The sequence below is a fragment of the Scyliorhinus torazame genome, chromosome 2, assembly GCF_047496885.1.
Source record: "Scyliorhinus torazame isolate Kashiwa2021f chromosome 2, sScyTor2.1, whole genome shotgun sequence".
Taxonomy (NCBI): domain Eukaryota; kingdom Metazoa; phylum Chordata; class Chondrichthyes; order Carcharhiniformes; family Scyliorhinidae; genus Scyliorhinus; species Scyliorhinus torazame.
This window is the reverse complement of record NC_092708.1, coordinates 183,058,277-183,079,186: the sequence shown is the minus strand read 5'-3', so window position 1 is coordinate 183,079,186 and position 20,910 is coordinate 183,058,277. Positions and strand designations below refer to the sequence as shown.

General features: G+C 57.2%; 1 long non-coding RNA gene across 2 annotated transcripts in view; it reads right to left on the bottom strand.

Moving 5' to 3' along the window:
- LOC140407823 (uncharacterized) overlaps window positions 1–2,256 on the bottom strand; it is a 128,680-nt gene extending 126,424 nt beyond the window's left edge. For both annotated transcript variants that reach the window (XR_011939827.1, XR_011939826.1), the window contains exon 1: window positions 1,723–2,256. This is a non-coding gene — a long non-coding RNA (uncharacterized lncRNA). The remainder of the gene's footprint in view (window positions 1–1,722) is intronic.
- Window positions 2,257–20,910: the final 18,654 nt, after the last annotated feature.

The following is a 20,910-nucleotide window of genomic DNA, read 5'->3' as shown; positions in this document are numbered from 1 at the left end:
GTATGTATGTTATAGTAAATAAATGTTATTACTTTGTATCCTTAAAACTCGTGCTGGATTCTTCATGGCTTTTACAAAACCTGGGTAGCCAGGATGCCCCAGGTCCAGGGGGTACTTAATGGCACGCATGCTGCCTTGCGTGTACCCGGGCATCAGGGAGCGCCCTTCATTAACAGGAAGGGGTTCCACTCCCTCAATGTTCAGATTGTGTGTGATCAGCACCTTTGGATCATGCACCTTTGTGCACGCTTCCCCAGGAGTGTGCATGACAGCTACATCCTGGGACACTCGGAGATCTCCGGCATCTTTGAGGACCACCCCAGGATGACGGATGTGCTCAGGCTGCAGACTTATGCGGAGACTCAATATAATGAGGCCCATGTTGCCACCTGGGCTGCCATTGAATGGTGGATAGGACTACTCAAAATACGGTTCTGATGGGCAGCAAGGTGGCGCAGTGGTTCGCACTGCTGCCTCACGGCGCCGAGGACCCAGGTTCGATCCCGGCACCGGGTCACTATCCGTGTGGAGTCTGCACACTCTACCCATGTCTGCGTGGGTGAGTCCTCTCCATTGACCATCCCACTTCAACCCTCTCCCTCCCATTCATTTCCCCCCTCGCTCCACCCCCCACCTTCACCCCACCTACCCTGTTTCACCCTCCCAGGGTCTGTGCTACATCATCGCAGGGTGATGGGCCTGTGTCGGCACTGTCAGCTGGTCAATATACAAGGCAGGAGAGTGATTATAACCCGTTATCAGGTGAGCTCTGGTTCTCCTCAGTCTCTGTCTTTCTACTGACTGCGCGCTCAAATGTGAAATGTTCATCGACCCTGATCCTAGTCCCAAAACCTACTTAAAAGAAAGACATTCTCTTGAATTGTTGCAGAATCCTAAATGTTATAAGGATCATTATCTTTATGTTTATTAGTGTATCTCTATTGCTCCATGGCAGAACCAGGGGAGAAGGCAGCTTGTGTGGAAAACCAACCGCTTATCACGCATCAAAGTTGTCATTTGATGGAATCATGAGTGTAGTAACCTGCATAGGACACAAGGTGTGGGTTCAATTGTTTTCCCCATGTGGCTTGAGGAGTATAAGTTCCCCCGCTAACTACGGACCTGATAACCATGTTGCATAAAAGGTTGGCCAGTCAGGAACCGACAGACAGAGAGAGAGGACCCGGTGAGGGAGAACTGTGCCTCATGTAAATGTCTTCTTTTGTTTACTCGTCGGACTCCCCTCACCTTTATTAAAATGAGTAACTTGCTACCCATGGCCTGTGGTTCCAGTTCTAGATGCTGAAGGACGCTCTGAAAAACCCACCTCAAATATTCATTTTAAAAAGTGTGATTTTATTAGAACAATATAATTGGAAGTTCCTGATGAACAAACTTGAGATACAAAAGGGATTTTAACATTCTTATCTTCAGGTGAAGGGAAATAGAAGAATTTATAATCTCAGATTAACCTGAAAGTTTTACTTCCAAGTCTCGAATATAACACACAAAATAATTGGTGCTTTGCTCATATAACGTGGGCTGCATATCATTCACTCGAACCAGTCATAAAGATAATGAGGAATATTGATAGCGAAGAGAAAGCCCTCAAAACACCGTGGCCCCAAACCATCATTTTTGACAATGTCAGAATTCTGCAAGTGCTTTTGTGACCCCATTGAATACTGAACTCAGTTTTGGCAGATTAGAGGGATAACTTACCTACTCGTCTTGTTCTCAGTCTATCCATACCATGGAGGCCAGTGAATTTGCTCAGAATGATCTACTCCCGGCTCCACCCTCTGCAGCGCTGGAGAGATGTGTTTGGGCCGTCATTCCACTGCAAACTGGACTGCAGCAACTAGAGTCACCAGTATTTCAGCCAGAACATGTTCGCAGCAGAAACACTCAATATGTGCCCAGCGGTCCAACAGATTCATAGGGAATTCCAGCAGCAAGACGTCATTCACTGCCTCTTCTGCAAATGAAATCTTCTTCCAGGAGTATTGTCCACATGCACTGTGCTGGGCGGGACAAGTGAACAGTAATTTCAACATCACATGTTAAATGTGAGGCTTACTGGAATCTGTACTTATCACTTTGAGATAACGCAGATTAGTGTGTAGATATGGGCTGCACCATCCCACCCTCCAGACCTGAATAACTATATAACGCTGATCTTCCTGGAATGTAACTGATTCAGACTCACTTTTTAATTGAGTTGAAGCTTATCTTGAATACCAATAACTGTCAGATATACAGTTAAGACTCTTACTTAGTTCCTAAGTAATCTCAAGCGACAATGTTTGTTCTCTTAAATAGAACATAATCAAAACAAATGGTTACCATGCAAACAGAGGAGAAATAGCAACCAAAACCTTCTATTGTTCTGCTGTTTAAATAAGCAATGACCTTTACCCCTCCATCGGAAATGTGGTGTTCCCTATGGATGATCAGGCAGATTCCCTCTATTTCTCACTGTTTTTTTTTAAGTGTAGCTTTTCAGAACTGTTTACTCATTCTTTATCTAGTTTACACAAATGTTTTTGCAAAGTGCTACAGGGTAGGGTTCCCACTTTGGGTGCAATCAGAAAATTGGGTGCAAATTGTGCTTGAAATTGCGTTGATTAGTTCAAGTTTCAGCTCAACTAAATTTATATAAACACGTCTCAAATGTTCCAACAGGCAGTGTAATTGTTCTTTACTCCATCTATTAAAAAATACTCTTTGGTGTTTTTAAGAGTGGTGACCTCTTGCAGTTTTATTAATAGGTTTGAAAATGGGTTTATCATCAAAATATTTTTAATAATATTAAAAATCTGTCAGGATTTGACTTAAAAGAAAACACATGAAAATTACTTCAAGGAAACAATACAGAACCATTTAATAGTTTCACTGACTTACACAAGACTGTTTCTTACTAAATCAAATATTTCAAACATGTAGGAATTTCTAAGTTAGTGGCTATGCATGTAAGAAAACAAGTTCAGCTTGAAGAGTGTCTGAACTGGCCAAAGCTTGTCAGAATCGGTGTAAACTCACTACTTCTATCTGAGACATGGCTAGCTTTGCAAGTGGGGCTGGCTTCCAGCACGATGAGATTGAAACCAGTGCAAAAGATCACAGATATATGACTCTTGATGTAACCCAGGCTTAAGTTCCTGTGATATTTTGAATTGCTTTGACCAATTGTACCTAGATGGTGCCTGATAAAATTTTCAACCTATGGGACAATTGCCTGCGGCTAGATTCTCCATTTATGAGACTGTGTTGATGTCAGCACAGGGTGGGGGTGGGGGGGACTGGGCAAGCATTGTGTGTGGCCTGGGCTCCTCCCCCCCTCCCTCCCCTGGACCATCACTCCCACCGTCACCCCAGGGATCCGATGGGACCATGTGATGCAATGGTCAGCTCGAATGTAAGGATCGCCCAGGTGGACGGTGGAAAGTGCTCCTGTGGGCAGGTGTCAGACGTTGTCAACTAATGCAGTGCACCAGAGCTCATCACAGAGCGGGTCGCCATCATTCTCCTTCTCATGGACCAGACCTGGGGCGAAATTCTCCGTTATCGGCGGAAACTCCGCCGATCGGCGCAAAAAACGGCGCAAATCCCACTTGCGTCACGTCATAAAAATGGGCCGATAGTCTGCGGCCCGAAATGGGCTAGCAGCGACGTAACGGGATCCGCGCTTGCGCAGTGGTTCACGCCGTGCAGCGTCATACGCGCTGCACGGCGTGACGGCTCATAAGGCCGCGCAGCTCCCCCCCACCCGACCGGAACAGCCGACCGCAACACCCGACTTGATGGCCGGCCGTCGCTCAGCCCCGAGGTTCGAGTCACGCGATGTGGAGGCGCTCCTGGATGCGGTGGAGCAGAGGAGGGACGCCCTGTATCCCGGGCACGGCCGCAGAGTTGCCCCATGCCACAGCCGGCGTCTGTGGAGGGAGGTGGCAGAGGCCGTCACCGCTGTGGCCCTAACACCACGGACAGGCACCCAGTGCCACAAGAAGGTGAATGACCTCGTCAGAGCAGGCAGGGTGAGCCTCCCCCATATCCCCCATATCCCCTCTCCCCCAAATCCCCCCCTCCCCCATATCCCCCCCCATATCCCCCCTCCCCCATATCCCCCATATCCCCCCTCCCCCATATCCCCCCCTCCCCCATATCCCCCATATCCCCCCTCCCCCATATCCCCCATACTCCCCCCTCCCCCATATCCCCCCACCCCCATATCCCCCATATCCCCCCTCCCCCATATCCCCCATATTCCCCCCTCCCCCATATCCCCCCTCCCCCATATCCCCCCTCCCCCATATCCCCCATATCCCCCCTCCCCCATATCCCCCATATCCCCCCTCCCCCATATCCCCCATATTCCCCCCTCCCCCATATCCCCCCTCCCCATATCCCCCTCCCCCATATCCCCCATATTCCCCCCTCCCCCATATCCCCCATATCCCCCTCCCCCATATCCCCCCTCCCCCATATCCCCCATATCCCCCCACCCCCATATCCCCCATATCCCCCCTCCCCCATATCCCCCATATTCCCCCCTCCCCCATATCCCCCCTCCCCCATATCCCCACTCCCCCATATCCCCCATATCCCCCCTCCCCCATATCCCCCATATCCCCCCTCCCCCATATCCCCCATATTCCCCCCTCCCCCATATCCCCCCTCCCCATATCCCCATATCCCCCTCCCCCATATCCCCCATATTCCCCCCTCCCCCATATCCCCCATATCCCCCCTCCCCCATATCCCCCCTCCCCCATATCCCCCATATCCCCCCTCCCCCATATCCCCCCTCCACCATATCCCCCATATTCCCCCCTCCCCCATATCCCCCATATCCCCCTCCCCATATCCCCCATATCCCCCCCTCCCCCATATCCCCCCCTCCCCCATATCCCCAAGTGAATCCAGCCCTAACCTTAACCTCTGCAATGCACGCGCAACCGATGGCGTGCATTCATATACCTGCCTAACACTGTTGCCCTTTACCCCTGCCACCACCCCCCCCCCCCCACAGGAGAAGCGCGCACACAACACCAGGGAGCATGTGAGGACTGGAGGAGGGCCCGCTGATGAGAGGCCACTGACCGTACACGAGGAAAGGGCCCTGGAACTGGCTGGCGGACCTGAGGACCGGGAGGTTGCTGATGCAGAGGTCGGGGCCCCACGAGCAAGTGAGCCACCAACAGCCCGTCCCCATATCCCCCCTCCCCTATATCCCCCTCTCCCGTATCACCTGATCACTGCCTGATGTCTAACCATGCATGCTTCATTGTGTATCGCAGGACCAAACGTCCAGGCACCCATCCCCGCAGATGCAGACCGCCCGCAGGATGCCCCTCGGAGACCACGGGAGACGGAGAGACCCGCACCCTCCAGCATGCGACGCCCGCAGGATGCCCCTCGGAGACCACGGGAGACGGAGAGACCCGCACCCTCCAGCATGCGACGCCCGCAGGATGCCCCTCGGAGACCACGGGAGACGGAGAGACCCGCACCCTCCAGCATGCGACGCCCGCAGGATGCCCCTCGGAGACCACGGGAGACGGAGAGACCCGGACCCTCCAGCATGCGACGCCCGCAGGATGCCCCTCGGAGACCACGGGAGACGGAGAGACCCGGACCCTCCAGCATGCGACGCCCGCAGGATGCCTCTCGCACACCACGGGAGACGGAGAGACCTGGAGCAACAGGGAGACGACACCCCCGTCACGTGCGGGAGCGACCACCCAGCGATGAGGGGGGCAGCCACAGGCCCCCGTCACATCCGAGCCAGGACACCACTACCCAGGACACCACTATCCAGGACACCCCTACCCGGGACACCACTACCCAGGACACCCCTACCCGGGACACCACTACCCGGGACACCACTACCCGGGACAGCACTACCCGGGACAGCACTACCCGGGACAGCACTACCCGGGACAGCACTACCCAGGACACCCCTACCCGGGAAGACGAAATACCGGACAGTGACTCAGAGTGGATGGGTGGAGATGAACCCCCACCCCAAAGTGCCATGAACTCAGAGTGGGACGAAGAGCACGACACAACGCCACTGCTGTCACCAACACCCTCCACCATCGCAGAAACACTCACCACGGTTGGGCACTTTAGTGATGAGGCGTCTGGTACACTCACTGGTGCGCACAACACAGCCGTCCCGGTACAGCAGGTGGAGGTAGGAGCAGCAGAGGGACCGGGCGGTCGGAGGGCAGCCCAGGCCAAGCGAACATCTGCCGCCCAGATGGATCCCGGGTTCCTGCAGTTACCACACCCACACATAGATCCGATGCAACCACCGACACGGAGACGAGCGAATAGGGTGACGGGTGGCTTGCGGCGGCTGCGGTCGCAGGTGGAGGAGTCCACCCGCGTCCAGGAGCTGGGAGTGGTCCCGGTCATGCGTGCCACCCAGGCTGACACCGCACGGGTGGCGTCCGCGGTGGAGGCAATGGGTGCGACGGTGTCAGACATGGGGAACGGTTTGCGAGGCCTGGGGCCTTCCGTGCAGGCGGCGTCTGTGGCCCAGGAAATGGCTGCCCTCTCACAGGAGGCCATGAGCCAGTGCCAGCGCCAGATGGCAGAGGCGCTCAACGCCATAGCCCAGTCTCAGCAGGCCATGGCCCAGTCTCAGCAGGCCATGGCCCAGTCTCAGCAGGCCATAGCCCAGTCTCTGCAGGCCATGGCCCAGTCTCTGCAGGCCATGGCCCAGTCTCAGCAGGCCATCGCTGAGGGCATCGGCGCCAGTGGCCATGTGCGAGCTGGCGTCGCACTGTCGCAGACAGGGTTCGACAACCCCCTGGGCTCCATGGCTGCAAACCTGCAGACCCCTGTCGATACCAGCACGGGCCTCCAGGACTGGCAGCGCCAGATGTCGGGGGCGCGTCGGATGGCCAGTCCGTTCGCATCCCCCAATCATGTAGAGGCCTGGGGGCCATCGGGCACCCCGAGGGAGGAGGAGGTGGTGTGGTCCGTCCCGGCTCCCTCTGTAGGGGAGGTCCCGGTACACCGCGACACCTCGGACTCCCCCCCTTCCGTCCCAGGTGCATCGGGTGGGCAACGGGCAGGACAGGCTGGCAGCTCGCCATCCCAGTCGCCCGGGCCGCAGCCTGGCCCATCTAGGCCAGGACGCCCCAGGAAACGGCCGCCAAAGGGATCCAGTGTCAGAGGGCAGGAATCACAGGAGTCCACCTCCAGTTCTGCTGTACCGTCTGGGGAACCACGTAGACGTAGTCAAAGGGCCCGTAAGGCCAAACAATTAGACACTGAGTAAGTTGGCACGGGTGCAGGGCACAGATGAGTTTTAGGCGCTAGGGCACGTGCATGAACTCCTTTGGTTGTTAAAGTCAATGTTACACCTACCAAAGCTGCCTTTGTGCTCTGTCCAAAGTGTGCGGGGGTGTCATGTACGTTGAGCGCAAGTGTGTGTGTGAGGGGTGGTCTTACCTCAGCCCCAGGTGAGTCTGCCCCCTTCCCCCTGGGCCGCCATCAACATCCCCCGGGCAGAGGACGGGACCGTGCGCTGCAGTGTCACAGCCGCATGCAGGGATGGTCCGGGTGGATGGTGGTACTGTGGCCATGGGTCAGACATAGTCCAACGATGTAGAGCCAGGAGCTCATCGGAGGCGGGTTGTCATCATTCTCCATGGCCTGCGATAGACACGCGTCCACCCGCAACTGGGTGAGCCCGGCCCGTTGTGCTGCCGGTGGATCGGCAATTGGGGGTGGGGGGGTGATGTGCATGCGGGTGGGGTGTGTGGGGTTGGGGAGGGGGGTGAGGGTGCTGGGTGGGTGGATGGGTGGGGGGTGTGGGTGGTCGGCTGTTGTCATGGTGTGCGGTCTGTGGCCATACTACCCGATTCCCACGCCCATCTAGTCAGTGAAGCGGGCGTCTATCAGTCTGTCCCGTGCCCGCTGGGCCAGCCGGTAACGGTGGACAGCCACCCGTCTGTGTCTACCCCGTCTGCCCTGACCATTGCCCCCATCCCCCTCATCTGGGGAGGACTGGGCCTCTTCCTGCTGCTCCTCCACTCCGCCCTCCTCTGCCTGCGGCACATCGCCCCTCTGCTGGGCTATGTTGTGCAGGACGCAGCACACCACAATGATGCGGCCGACCCTATCTGACCGATACTGGAGGGCGCCCCCAGAGAGGTCCAGGCACCTGAAACGCATCTTCAGCACGCCAAAGCACCTTTCGATCACTCCCCTTGTCGCTACATGGGCATCATTGTAGCGGTTCTCCGCCTCATTGCGTGGCCTCCGTATAGGCGTCATCAGCCACGATCGCAATGGGTAGCCCCTGTCGCCCAGCAACCAGCCCCTCAGCCGGGGATGGCGTCCCTCGTACATGCCGGGGATGGATGACCGCGACAACACGAATGAGTCGTGTACACTGCCTGGGTGACGGGCGCAGATGTGCAGGATCATCATGCGGTGGTCGCAGACCACCTGTACGTTCATCGAATAGGTCCCCTTCCTATTAGTGAACACGGCCCTGTTATCTGCAGGTGGCCGCACGGCGACGTGCATCCCATCGATCGCGCCCTGGACCATGGGGAACCCGGCAATGGCAGAGAAGCCCACGGCCCGGGCATCTTGGCTGGCCCGGTCCACGGGGAAGCGGATGTAGCGGTGCGCCATGGCATAAAGGGCATCTGTCACTGCCCGGATGCACCGATGCACCGATGTCTGCGATATGCCGGACAGGTCCCCACTCGGTGCCTGGAATGACCCCGTTGCATAAAAGTTCAGGGCCACCGTAACCTTGACGGACACGGGGAGAGGGTGTCCCCCGCCAGTGCCACGCGGTGACAGGTGTGCCAGCAGGTGGCAGATGTGTGCCACGGTTTCCCGGCTCTTCCGGAGTCTCCTCCTGCATTCCCGGTCCGTGAGGTCCTGGTATGACTGCCGGGGCCGGTACACACGGGGCGCCCTCGGGTGCCTCCGTTGCCGTGGGGCCACGACGTCCTCCTCCCCCTCCTCGTCCTGTCGGTCAGGTGTCTCTCCAGCCTGGGCGGCTGCCGCCTGCCCCTCTGCGGCAGCCTGCGCCGCCTCTCTGGCACGCTCCTCCTCCTCCTCCTCCTCCTCCTCCTCATCCAGGGCAACATAGACATGAGCGGCTGCCACCACGGCGGCCAACATCGCTGGATGGTCTGAAAACATGACGGCCTGGTGGGGGGGAGGGGAACGACGACATGTCATCATTGCCCATATCCCCTCCTCCCCCCAGCCAGGTGGCATGGACCGCATGGGTCCAACTGTTGGAGGCTGGCACCTGGCCAGGTGGACCAACTCATTTGCCCTCCCATCACCCACCCCAGCACGGACCCCCCCCCCCCCCAACCTCCACCCCGACACGGACCCCCTCCCCAACCTCCACCCCGACACGGACCCCCTCCCCAACCTCCATCCCGGCACGGACCCCCTCCCCAACCCCCAACCTCCACCCCAGCACGGACCCCCCCCCCAACCTCCACCCCGGCACGGACCCCCTCCCCAACCCCCAACCTCCACCCCAGCACGGACCCCCCCCCCAACCTCCACCCCGGCACGGACCCCCTCCCCAACCTCCACCCCGGCACGGACCCCCCCCCCAACCTCCACCCCGGCACGGACCCTCTCCCCAACCCCCAACCTCCACCCCAGCACGGACCCCCCCAACCTCCACCCCGGCACGGTCCCCTCCCCAACCCCCAACCTCCACCCCAGCACGGACCCCCCCAACCTCCACCCCAGCACGGACCCCCCCCAACCTCCACCCCGGCACGGACCCCTCCCCAACCCCCAACCTCCACCCCAGCACGGACCCCCCCCAACCTCCACCCCTGCACGGACCCCCTCCCCAACCCCCAACCTCCACCCCAGCACGGACCCCCCCCAACCTCCACCCCGGCACGGACCCCCTCCCCAACCCCCAACCTCCACCCCAGCACGGACCCCCCCCCCAACCTCCACCCCGGCACGGACCCCCTCCCCAACCTCCACCCCGGCACGGACCCCCCCCCAACCTCCACACCGGCACGGACCCCCTCCCCAACCCCCAACCTCCACCCCAGCACGGACCCCCCCCAACCTCCACCCCGGCACGGACCCCCTCCACAACCCCCAACCTCCACCCCGGCACGGACCCCCTCCCGGCACTCCCCCGGAGCCCAGCCTACTCTAACCACCCCCCCCCCCCCCCGCCACACACACACACAAGCCGAGACACACCTCTCCTCACGCAATCAGTCTGCGGCCACGCCATTTCCTGCCCAGAGCCAACCCCCCAGGCCGTCACTCACCTCCTCGCTGGTCGGCGTGAGCCTGGAGCACCGGGTCACGCCGATGAAAAGGAGGTTTGATTCACGTCGACGTGAACGGTCATCACGTCGACGGGACTTCGGCCCATCCGGAAGGGAGAATATCGGCAGGCCGAAAATCGGCTGCCTTGCGCAGACCCGTGACATTCTCCGCGGCAGCGGCGCCATTAACGCCCCGCCGACTTTTCTCCCTTCGGAGACTTCGGCGGGGGCGGGATTCACGGCGGCCAACGGCCATTCTCCGACCCGGCGGGGGGTCGGAGAATGACGCCCTATGTGTTCCAACCCAGGGCCCCCACCCCGTAGTGTGGCAGGTATGTATCATGGGGGGGGTTGCAGGCGAGGGTGTGGCCAATGGCGAACATGGGGGGCGCGGAATGTGTGGGTGTGGGATGTGGTGTCCATGCCCCTGACCAGTTTCCCCCACCCCAACCCCAGTCGGTAAACCTGGTGGCGATCAGAGCCTCCCTGGCACGTAGGCCCAAGCGGCCTCCCGTGCCTGCCTGAACCCCATGTCCTGCTCATCCCTGCTTTTGTGAGGGCCACGAAGAATCCAGCACGAGTTTTAACGATACAAAGAAATAACAACATTTATTTACAATAATATATATACACAACAGCAGCAACCTCACCTGCTGCTTACTCCTTCCTGCTGGTTCCAAACTGGCCAGCTTTATTTATACAGGTAGTCTGCTAATGATTTCTCCGCCGCCCCTCATTGGGGAAGCTCATACTCCCACAGGATTGTGGGATTGTCATTAGTCCCCAGCCAATGGTAAGCAGGCAGGTTATAACACCCGCCCTCCCCCATATCCTGGCCTGACGAGGCCTGGCCTTCATCCTCCTCCTTCTCTTACAGCATGTCGCCCCTCTGCTGTGTAATGTTGTGGAGGACGCAGCAGGCCGCCATGATGCGGGGCGATCCTCTCAGAATCATATTGGATGCCCGCTGCAAAGCTTTCCAGGCACCTAAACCGTACTTTCAGGAGGCTGAAGCACCGCTTGATCACACCCCTCGTTGATGTTTGGGCTTTGTTGTAGCGGCTCTGCGTGTCGGCCTATGGCCTCCGGATACGTGTCATCAACCACGACCACAGTGAATAACTCCTGTCGCCCAGGAGCCAACCCCCCAGCCGGGGGGTTGTTGACGAAGGCGTCGTGCACGCTACCTGGGTATCGGGCACTGACGGGTATGATGCGCAGCTCATGGTCACATATCAGCTGCGAGTTCATCGAGTTGAACCCCTTTTGGTTTGTGTCGAGTGGCCTGTCTTCTGCAGATGCTCGTAGGGTGACATGGACTCGGGGCATCCTTTTGATGGTAGCAAACCCCACTGCCTGGTGGGTGTGGTAGTATGTATTGGGGGTCATGTGGGACTGGAAGCCCTAATGTCATTGGCTGACAGATCCCGGGTCCTGGTTGGCCGTTGACCTCAAGCTCCGCCCTGAAGGCGAAGTATAAGAAGCCGGTGTCTTCCCCCGCAGGCCAGTTTACTATCGGGCTGCTGGGGAACAGACACGCTTAATAAAGCCTCATCGACTTCACTCTATTCGTCTCACGGAGTCTTTGTGCGCTACAATTTATTAAGCGTGCCTAAAAAGGACTATGGAGCTCAGGATCATTCCAGAATGCCTGAGGATCAGCCCCCGCGCAGTGAATGCGGCAGCAGCCTTCAAACACTGGCAGACTTGCTTCGAGGCCTACATCAGATCGACCACAGGCCGAGTCTCAGACGAACAAAAACTGCAGGTCCTGCACTCGAGGGTGAGCACGGAAATTTTCACCCTCATTGAAGACACCGACGATTTCCAGGCGGCGTTCACAGCACTGAGAAATCTCTACGTTTACCAAATCTACGCTCGCTACCAGCTCGCGACAAGACGGCAAGCTCCCGGAGAATCGATGGACGAGTTCTACGCCGCGCTGCTGATTTTGGGACGAGCCTGCAGCTGCCCGTCGGTGAATGCAAACGAACACACGGACATGTTAATGCGCGACGCTTTTGTGGCAGGTATGCAATCCTCCCAAATCCGCCAAAGACTTCTAGAAAAAGAGTTGCTAGGACTCTCAGAGCCACGGGCCCTAGCAGCCTCCCTAGACGTGGCCGCGCGTAATACCCGCGCCTACGGCCCCGACCGCGCGGCAGGCCATTGGGCCCCGTACGTACCCGTCGCGGCAAACCCCCTACCCCCCCCCGGACACCCCACAGGCTTGCGCAGTCCAAACGCCGAGTCGCACCGGGGGCGCCCGCTGTTATTTCTGCAGCCAGGCGAAACACCCCCGACAGCGCTGCCCGGCCCGCGCAGCCATCTGCAACAGCTGCGGGAAAAAGGGCCATTATGCGGTTGTGTGCCGATCCCGCGAGGTCGCCGCCGTCCCGGGGCCACAGGGAGCCCTACAAGCAGTCTATGCCTCCCAACCCCCCCAGCACGCCTTGTACGACCCGCAGGTGCAGCCGCTCTGGGTCCCGACCACCGCGGTCCCGGGAGAACTGGGAGCTCTGCACGCCGCCTACGCTCCCCAACCCCCCTCCCCGCAGTCCATGTAGGACCCGCTGCCGGCTCTCCTGCTTTGGGTCCCGGCCAACACTCTCCACGGAGAGGAAGGGGTTTTTCGCGTCCCGAACGCCACCCTCACCCCCGTCCCGCGCCCCACGCCTGACCCGCCGGCGCCACCTACTTGGACCCCGACCACCGCTGTCCCCGGTGAGGGAGCTCCTCGCGCTCCTTGCGCTCGCGGCCCCACGCCTGACCCGCCGGCGCCGCCGACTTGGGCCCCGACCACCGCTGTCCCCGGCGAGGGAGCTCCGCGCGGTCCTAGCGCTCGCGGCCCTGGCGCTCGCAGTGGGGGAACTCCGCGCGGTCCTAGCGCTCCCCAGACCCCCCAGCACACCATGTGCGACCCGCAGACGCCGCCATTTTGGGTCCCGACCACCACGAGGGGAGGAGGGGCGCCGTTGTGCGACCCGCAGACGCCGCCATTTTGGGTCCCGACCACCACGAGGGGAGGAGGGGCGCCACCATCTTGGACCGCCCCGACCTGTACGACGCATGGGGCGGCCATTTTGTCCACCCCCGCCGCCATCTTGTGACCCCCCAGCCACGTGCGATGTATGGGGGTGGCCATTTTGTCCATCCCCGACGCCATCTTGGATGGCAACAACGGACCCCACCCCACTACTACAACCACGGCTCGCTTCGGTTACGCTCGATCAGGCTCGGCCCCGGACTCTCCAGACGACGACGACAACGGTCCTAATTAATGGCCACGAGACGCCATGCCTAGTCGACTCCGGGAGCACGGAAAGTTTTATACACCCCGACACGGTAAGACGCTGTTCCTTAACCACCTACCCCAGCGCACAAAAGATTTGCCTAGCTGCAGGATCCCACTCCGTACAGATCCAGGGATTCTGCATAGTTACCCTAACGGTGCAGGGGAGGGAGTTCAAAAACTACAAACTTAACGCCCTTCCCCAACTCTGTGCCCCCACCTTGCTGGGATTAGATTTCCAATGTAATCTACAGAGCGTTACGTTTAAATTCGGCAGCCCCATACCCCCACTCACTATCTGCGGCCTCGCTACCCTCAAGGTGCAACCCCCATCCTTGTTTGCGAACCTCACCCCGGATTGCAAACCCGTCGCCACTAGGAGCAGACGGTACAGCGCCCAGGACCGGACCTTCATTCAGTCCGAAGTCCAGCGGCTACTAAAGGAGGGCATAATCCAGGCCAGCAATAGTCCCTGGAGAGCGCAGGTGGTAGTAGTGAAGACAGGGGAGAAACAAAGGATGGTCATTGACTATAGCCAGACCATCAACAGGTACACACAACTAGACGCATACCCTCTCCCCCGCATATCCGACATGGTCAATTGGATTGCCCAGTATAAAATCTTCTCCACCGTGGACCTCAAGTCCGCCTACCATCAGCTCCCCATCCGCCCAAGTGACGGCAAGTACACAGCCTTCGAGGCAGACGGGCGATTATACCATTTCCTACGGGTCCCTTTTGGCGTCACAAACGGGGTCTCGGTCTTCCAACGGGAGATGGACTGGATGGTTGATCAACATGGGTTACGGGCCACGTTCCCGTACCTCGACAATGTAACCATCTGCGGCCACGATCAGCAGGACCACGACGCCAACCTCCAAAGATTCCTCCAGACCGCCAAAGCCTTGAACCTCACGTACAACGAGGACAAGTGCGTTTTTAGCACCGATCGGCTAGCCATTCTGGGCTACATAGTGCGCAATGGGATAATAGGCCCCGACCCCGAACGTATGCGCGCACTCATGGAATTTCCCCTCCCGCACTGCCCAAAAGCCCTGAAACGCTGCCTGGGGTTCTTTTCGTACTACGCCCAGTGGGTCCCCCAGTACGCAGACAAGGCCCGCCCCCTAATACAGACCACGACCTTCCCTCTGTCGACAGAGGCTTGCCAGGCCTTCAGCCGCATCAAAGCGGACATCGCAAAGGCCACGATGCGCGCCATCGACGAGTCCCTCCCCTTCCAGGTGGAGAGCGACGCCTCCGGCGTAGCTCTAGCGGCCACCCTTAACCAAGCGGGCAGACCCGTGGCCTTCTTCTCCCGAACCCTCCACGCCTCAGAAATCCGCCACTCCTCAGTGGAAAAGGAAGCCCAAGCCATAGTGGAAGCTGTGCGACATTGGAGGCATTACCTGGCCAGCAGGAGATTCACTCTCCTCACTGACCAACGGTCGGTAGCCTTCATGTTCGATAATGCACAGCGGGGCAAGATTAAAAATGACAAGATCTTAAGGTGGAGGATCGAGCTCTCCACCTTCAACTACGAGATCTTGTATCGTCCCGGAAAGCTGAACGAGCCGTCCGATGCCCTATCCCGCGGGACATGTGCCAACGCACAAATTGACCGCCTCCAAACACTCCACGAGGACCTCTGCCACCCGGGGGTCACTCGGTTTTACCACTTCATCAAGTCCCGCAATCTCCCATACTCTTTAGAAGAGGTCCGTACAGTCACAAGGGACTGCCACATCTGCGCGGAATGCAAGACGCATTTTTTCAGGCCAGATGGAGCGCACCTGATTAAGGCTTCCCGCCCCTTTGAACGCCTCAGTCTCAGGGCTGGCGGCCCCAGGACCCATCCTGCTCCGAAAGCACGTGCGGGCACATAAGGCGGACCCGTTGGTCGAAAGGGTTCACCTCCTCCACGCAAACCCCCAGTACGCCTACGTGGAGTACCCCGACGGCCGACAGGACACGGTCTCTCTGCGGGATCTGGCGCCCGCCGGCACCACGCACACCCCCCCGACACCATCAACCCAACCGCCCCCCTTCCTGCCACCGCCGCACCCCGCGACCGCCCCTTCCCAGGAGGATCAGTCCCCCTCCCCTTTGCACCGACAGCTGAAACCGTACGGCTCCTGGAGGCGACAACACTGGTACAAGCACCACCACCACCGCCGGGGCCGAGGCGATCGACACGGACGACCAGACCGCCCGACCGACTCGTGGCGTCGATGTAAAACAAAGATGGACTGTTCAAAGAACATTTTGTTTTTCCTATACCCTCTGTAAATAGTTGTAACAGGACGAAACTGTCCAATACTGTACTACCATGTAAATGTTCTATCCTCCCAGGACCAGCCCTGTGAACCCTTACCACCATACGAAGCATCACCCCGCCGGGTTCATTTTTGACAAGGGGTGAATGTGGTAGTATGTATTGGGGGTCATGTGGGACTGGAAGCCCTAATGTCATTGGCTGACAGATTCCGGGTCCTGGTTGGCCGTTGACCTCAAGCTCCGCCCTGAAGGCGAAGTATAAGAAGCCGGTGTCTTCCCCCGCAGGCCAGTTTACTATCAGGCTGCTGGGGAACAGACACGCTTAATAAAGCCTCATCGACTTCACTCTATTCGTCTCACGGATTCTTTGTGCGCTACAGTGGGCTCAGTCCATATTGAAGTGGATGTATTGTGCTGACTGGGCAGACAGAGCCTCCGTAACATTGCGGATGTACCTGTGCACCGAGGTCTCTGAGATCTCGGACAAGTCCCCACTCGGCGCCTGGAAGGACCCCGTGGTGTAAACGTTCAGGGCGACCGTCACCGGGAGCGGGTGACTCCCCCCCCGCCCCCCCCCCCCACCCTCCTCCATACCCCAGCAGTGCCAGGTGTGCCATGATCTGGCAGATGTGTCGCACTGTCCCCCTGCTCAGCCGGAGTCTCCGACGGCATGTCCGTTCTGGCATGTCCTCGAATGACAGGCGCTGCCGGTACACACAAGGCCTCATGTGGCACCTCATTTGCACCTTCCTCCTCCTCGGCCTGTTGGGTGGCCGGCTCTCAATCCTGGGCGGCTGCCTCTGCGGCACCCTCTGCTGCTGCAGCTTCCTCTTGCTTGAGCAGCTCCAGCTCATACAGCTGAAGGGCATTCCCCAGGGCTGCGGCCACGAGCAGGAACGCCACCATTGCTGGTTGAATTCCCTTTCGCTGCAGGGGGTGAAAGGTCAACATGTTAGCATGGTGCGTACCCCGGTGTCCAACAAGGTACACCGGTCAACATGGTGGCCCTGGTTGGCACTGTGGGCTCTGCCCCTGCATGCTTCCCCTGTCTCCGCACCACTGGCCCCGTCGGTGCCTGTGGGGGCCTGTGGCCCTGGCACCCATCCCTGATGCCAGGGGTATGTCTTTGCCAGAGGTACACTCCGCGCCCCCCCTGCCACAACCCCAGCAGGGGCTACAGTTGGCATTGTCCTTTAGTGGGCCGCCTGACGCCCTGCCGGCAGGTGGCGTGTGTTGGATGTCGGGGGTTGTGGTGGAGTGCGGGGGTGGGAGCTGTGGTGCGGAGGTAGGAGCACCCATTCGGCCGGTGTTACTCTGCAGGGCGCAGAGGTGGTTGTCAATGGGGTACGCAGCAAGATGGCTGCCTTGCAGACTGTGATAATTGTGGTCCGTGCATGGACACCGCCCCAATCTCAAGGGGGGTCACCCTAGCCACTCAGCCCATTCCCCCGTCATCCCCCGCGGACCTGGGAAGCACCCCCATCCCACCCCAGCCACCCTGGCCAGTGTCTGGCCCGGCAGTCCGCAGTCGCTCCTCTGTGTGACCTACCTCCTCTCTCTCTCAGCAGCCGCCATGCCGGCTTCATGAAGCACGAGTGAACCGCGCCGTCGGGAACTCGGCCCATCAGAGGTGGAGAATCGCGGAGGCCCCGGAGATACTGGGTCAGGCCCACAAATGACATGCAAACGGTGTTTACAGTGCGTGCATTCCGGGTCACATTGACGCCGTTGTCAAGGCGATGGAGAATTGCAATTTGGCGTCAAATCGGCGCCTGCTGCTATTTCGGCATCGGAGCCGATTCACTGCCCAATCGCGTTTCCCAATTCCAACATCAGCTAACGGAGAATCCCGCACAAGAGGTTCCAGTTTAAATTCAGAGGAATACAAAAAGTGACAATTAATAGTCAGCCAGTCTCAGAATGGGTGGACCTGGATGGTAAATTAACCTAATAGAATTGGGGTGCCCTGATGCCATGGGATTTTCCTGTTGGAAAACTGCCAAATGGATTGACCTTCACATTCTTAGCTATGTCTGAATGTGTCTATCTTTTTATCTTTCCCTGTTCCTCTTCTCCCTTTTTAGTGCATTTGGAGTAAATCTAGGCAGTAGGGTAGCACAAGTGATTAGCACTGTGGCTTCACAGCGCCAGGGCCCCAGGTTCGATTCCCTGCTGGGTCACTGTCTGTGCGGAGTCTGCATGTTCTCCCCGTGTCTGCGTGGGTTTCCTCCGGGTGCTCCGGTTTCCTCCCACAGTCCAAAGACGTGCAGGTTAGGTGGATTGGCCATGATAAATTGCCCTTAGTGACCAAAAGGTTAGGAGGGGTCATTGGGTTATGGGGATAGGGTGGAAGTGAGGGCTTAAGTGGGTCGGTGCAGACTCGATGGGCTGAATGGCCTCCTTCTGCACTGTATGTTCTATGTTCCATGTTCTAACTACAGCGAATCTAATTGGGTTTTCAGAATATAGGGCTGGAGTGCCCCGTCCCGCCCCACCCACCGCAAGGACGCCACGGGTGAGCCGCGGACAATGGAGAATTGCATTGACCTCGAGGGGCGGGGTTCTCCGGTCACCGGGCGGACGCGGTCAGAGAATCCCACCCATATTGTTGGAAAAATAATTGTCTTCCTGAATATTTCTCAGAATTTGATCATTTCATTTCAAATGTTTTTAAAGGGATTATTGAAGCAGGTTATTGTGTGGAGAATGGTTGTGTTCAGAAACTTACGTAAGAGTACTCAGAACATTAAACATGTGTATTCAAGCACTGATTTGAGTCCAGATATCAAAATGAAGATCAGTGAATTGTGTATGAGATACTTGGGGAATAGTTCAGATTGTTTTCTGCCTATAAACTGCCAACAAACTTAATTAAAATGGAAACAGGGTGTACTGACCTCAAACAGAATTTAATAACTTGTACCACCAGTCATCTTAATGCCTTGTCCTCTTTGCTGCCCACTACACTTGGAATGAAATCCACAGTTCAGAAGTGCTGGTTATTTGTTTTTTGCCCTCTATTCTTTGGTTTTGTCTCTTTTCTCCGTGTGTCCTGTGCTAAGTCATGTCCAAATGATCATCTGTAAACTTGATGTCATCCGAAACCTTGCTGCCCATGTCTTAATCTCTATTGAGTCCATAGATTCCATAGAAACCCCACACTGCAGAAGGAGGCCAATCGGCCCATCGAGTCTGCACCTACCCTCCAAAAGAGCACCTGACCGAGTCCCACTCCCCCATCCTATCTCCGTAACTCTGTAATCTAACCTGCACATGTTTGGACACTAAGAGACAATTTATCATGGCCAATCTACCTAACCTGCACATCTTTGGACTGTGGGAGGAAACCGGAGCACCCGGAGGAAACCTATGCAGACACGGGAGAATGTGCTAACTCCACACATACAGTCACCCAAGGCCAGGATCGCGGTGCTGTGAGGCCGCAGTGCTAACCACCGTGCCACCTCTATAACCCCTGTGCTCACTGACCACATTGGCTCCTGGTCAAGCAACATCTTGCTTTTAAAATTCTCATCCTTATCTCTGTAACCTCCTCCAACCCCACAAACCCCTAAGGTATCTGCACTCCTTTTATTCTGGCCTTTAAAGCATCCTGGAGTTTAATCACTGGTGAACATGCTTTAGCTGCCTGGACCCTAAGCTCTAGGATCCCCTCCCTACCTCTCCACCACACTTTCTTCCTTGAAGGCACTCCTTAAAACCAACCTTTCTGGGTAAGCTTTTGGTCATCTGAACTATTATCTCCTCATGCAGCTTGGGTCATATTTTCTTTCATAACACTCTTATGAAGCACCTTGAGACATTTTATTATGTTAAAGGTGCTAGATAAATGTAAGTTGTTAGGATCATAGAATCGTAGAATCTACAGTGCAGAAAGAGGCCATTCAGCCCATTGAGTCTGCATTGGCCTTGGAAAGAGCACCCTACTTAAAAGCCCACACCTCCATCATATCCGCTAATGCTAACTTTTGGTTGGCTCTTAAATCGTAATTTGCTCTGTTTGTTTAACCTTTGCTCTAGAGTCGGCAGGTATCTTTATGATACCGCCACGAGGTTCAAGTTCAAGTAATGATCAATAGCTCAACACACCAATTAGTAAGATTCAAATCAAAACACATTCTTCTGCACAGTAAATCACTACTCATGCATAAACTCTACTTTCTAGACTATTCCTATCACTAAAAGGCCTATACTTAGCTTCGGACTGGCCCACCAGGTCAGGGGAACAAATGGCCTTTTGTTGCGGTCCTGAGTCTGCAGGATTCAAAAGCTGGTATGGACTGGTAGCTAGGAGCACCTATCTCGTAGCGTGCATTGACTGGAGACTTACTTGGTTGGAGGCAGCGAGGCAGGTCACTGTCAAGGGTTCGTTCAAGTTGCTGAGTGACCCTGCCAAAGAAGGATGATTTGAACTTGGGGGCTTTACTTTATAGTCCCCAGAGGCTTCCCGCCCTTCGGGGCGGACCCCGTACCTGGTTCCAAGTGATTGGACTGCGTTCCGATCACTTGGATCGATTTCTCCAATACTGGAGTTGTTCCCTGATCGTTGGGCGGTCCCTAAATGTCCGTTGGCCTTCCTTTGTTTTGGCTCCTGATGGCGCCGAGGAGTCTGGCTTGGCTTTATTCACCTTAACTGTTGCCATTGTGTCCTGGAATTGCTCATTACTATGCAGATGGCTACTGTGTTACTATGCAGATGGCTGCTGGTTTCAGTGCTGCCTGGTTCCTTACAGGTTCCAATACACATGATTTCTTTATTTGCTAGTCTTTGCCTGTGTTGGCTGAATTTCCCTTCAGCCTTTGCGGTTCTCCATTTTAAGTCGGGAAGTGGCCAACTCAGGTGGCTACACCACGTAACCCAGTAACCCCACCTAACCTTTTTTTTGGACACTAAGGGCAATTTGGCATGGCCAATCCACCTAACCTGCACATCTTTGGACTGTGGGAGGAAACTGGAGCACCCGGAGGAAGCCCACGCAGACACGGGGAGGACGTGCAGCCTCTGCACAGACAGTG